The 3,213-nt window shown below is 27.4% G+C and overlaps 1 pseudogene; it reads left to right on the forward strand.

The window, feature by feature from the left end:
• Positions 1–432: 432 nt before the first annotated feature.
• Positions 433–1,177, forward strand: LOC111302498 (receptor-like protein kinase FERONIA pseudogene; annotated as a pseudogene).
• Positions 1,178–3,213: the final 2,036 nt, after the last annotated feature.

Raw genomic sequence — 3,213 nt, forward strand, 5'->3', positions numbered from 1 at the left:
CTATCCGATCTCATGAAAGTAAAAAAAAAAGATGTGAATGTACAAGTTCAAGAAAGAAATGATCATATTTGTTTGCCTTAGGAATTTTTCTATGATTTCATCATAAAGTACCTGAATGATAACCAAATGTTAGATATATTTGCTTTGACTATATATGGCATGGTGGTCTTTCCCAGAATCTTAGGTCATATTGAGATAGAAGTGATCGACTTTCTTTTGGCATTTGAAAAAAGCTTAAAACCCTTTACCTACAATCTTAGCTGAGACAATTAAAGCCCTGAACCATTATTATTAGAAAGGGAAAATAGGCTTTGTTAGATGTGTGCCATTGCTCTATTTGTGGATGAAAAGTCATTTTGAGTGTAAGAAGAATGCATTTTTGAAACTTTACTTTTGTAATCAAGCTCCAATTAAAGAGTTTTACAAGAGTAAATGGCCAAAATTCAAGTCAAAGGAGGAATGGATAGTTTTATTCATGGAACCTTGAGAGATCACCTCTACAACACGAATAATCCCCCATTACAATGGGAAAAAAGGCTCAAAATGTGTATTGCTGCTGCACATGGGCTACATTATCTTCATAGAGGTCCCAACCACATCAGCATTCACAGAGACGTGAAGACCACAAATATTTTGTTAAGTGAGAAATGGGTGGCCAAAATATCTGATTTTGGATTGTCTAAACTGAACAACCTGTCCAACACGCATATCAGCACTGCTGTCAAGGGCAGCTTTGGCTACTTGGATCCTGAATACTTCCGTCTTCAACAACTGACAGAGAAATCAGATGTGTACTCTTTTGGCGTGGTGTTGTGCGAAGTATTATGTGCTAGCACCAATAGATCGAACTGTGGATCATTTGCAGATAAGTTTAGTAGAGTGCGTACAACATTGCTACAACAATGGAACCCTCTATCAGATAATAGATCCTTATTTACAGGGTAAGATCAGCCTTCCAAGTCTGTTAAAATTTGGTGAAGTAGCTACAAGTTGTTTGGCTTCCGAGGGGATTAAAAGGCCGGTAATGAGTGAAGTAGTGTGCGGACTTGAGCTTGCAATGCAGCTGCAGGAGAGTGGAATTAATGGAAACGATGAGAATCATGTAAATGACTCAACAGCCATTGATTATCATGTGTTGTTTACTAGTGGTAGTGGATCATTGAATGTTGGTCGCTAGAATAGATGCTTTAATTTTTTTGCCAATGTAATCTTAATTCCAGCCTTTTATGAACATTAATAATAACTGAAATGCAGATAATATTGAAGTTTAATATTTTTTTTGTTGGTGCAAAGATGTTGTAATCTAAAACAAAAGAAAGAGTTGTAAATATTAAAATTTGAATTTTAAATATATTTTTTTATAAATTTTTAAAAGTGATTACATAGATTAGATGAGCTAAATTTTGAACTAATAGTTTACTTTTATAACTTATTATTGAATAGATTAATTTTTGAATGCATCTTAAGACTTACCTTCCTAATTTGCACTAAAAAAAATAAAAAACTTACCGCACTTTGGATTGCATTAAAGATATTCTCCTTCTATATTCCCTATACCTTACACTTCACTTTTAAGATTCAAGTTCTAATTTTAAGTATTTCAATAAAAATAAATTTGCTCGATAAATTATTAAAATATATATAACTTCAAATATTTTCAAGAAGATTTAAAATTTTATTATTTTTGCTAAATATCTATTAACATTTTTTTCTCACCATTCCATAATTTTTGTATTTTATTTTTTGTATAGATATAATTTACAGTTGAATCTTTTCATATTATTAATCTATACGTCAAATTATATCTATACAATAATTATATCTATACAAAAAATTAATCTATTCAATATTATTAATCTATACGTTAAATTAACTTGTCACTTGATTTTTAAAAAACATTATTTCAATATTTTTAACCAAGAACTTCATAAATTTCTTTTAAGGAACTAAGCTTAAAGTATTGTCTTGCAAACTTAACTAATATATATTGACAAGATAAGATATAATTTTCTTAAAGGAGAAAAAAAAGCCGAAAAATTGAGTTGTTTTTCGCAGAATATATATCAGTTAAAGACTTTTCCAAGTCTCCGTTGTCGACGTCCGTGGACGAGTCTTACAGAAAAGTCATGATGGGGCCCCATGGAAAATTTTCTTTGGAAAATGATACGGTTTGCTGTGGGCTCAACACTAGTGTCATATCCCCACTAAAAGTTAGTTTTTAATATTAAAATATTAATTGTTATTCTGTCAAAGCACATTTCTTTTTTTTCTTTTTTCTTTTTTAATTTTGATGTGTAAAAGTGTTTCTTATCATTATTTTTATGCAATTTTAATTTTTTAATGTAACGAGAATATTTTCAACGAATATAATTTTTATTTATATGTATAAAAAAGAATATTATGACATAAATTAAATACTTATTGAAATTGAATCATAAATTAATTTAATTGATTTAAGTAATATTCTTAAAAAAATAACATTTAACAATGTAAAATTTAAATATCTAACATCTACAATTTTTTTATTTTAAATTGCAAACTTTTTTATTAAAAAATAATTATTGAAACCTCACTTTACTTTTACAATTTGATGATTATCCTTCTTAATATATATACATATATATATATGACATACTATTGCAAATTACATGTCATTTATCTCATAGTTTTGAATATTTGGGCAAATTGAAGAAAAACCAAAGTAATGCTAATGTATCCAATCATAAATTTAGTTCAGTGATTAGAATATATATGATTTATTTCTAAAAATAAAGTTTGATTTTTTTAATTAAAAAAAACTTATATTGATGTTTTTAAAAGGCAAACATATAAAATTACAAAGATAACAAAAAATAAGCGATCATTATTACATTACTTGAGCTTTCATACTTGTCTCCTATTAGAATTAAATTTATCAACCTACTTTATTAAATTATAAAATTACTAATTAATAATAGTCCATTTATTAAAAAATTCTAACATTCTCTCACTTTGACAATATTAATTGAGATATTTGATTTTGATAAAATATAATTTAAAAAATAAGATTCCAAATTGATTAACTTTATTTTGATGTGATCATAGTTCTAAAAAATTATTTAATCCTTGAGACAATATCTTAATGATCATGTCCAATAAATCATCTAATACCAAATCATGGTAGCCATTATGTCCCATATTAATATAAGATCGATCCATGGTTACAAGGACTAG

This window comes from Durio zibethinus, chromosome 21 (genome assembly GCF_047325235.1).
Source record: "Durio zibethinus cultivar Kanyao isolate XHJ-2024 chromosome 21, ASM4732523v1, whole genome shotgun sequence".
Lineage (NCBI taxonomy): Eukaryota > Viridiplantae > Streptophyta > Magnoliopsida > Malvales > Malvaceae > Durio > Durio zibethinus.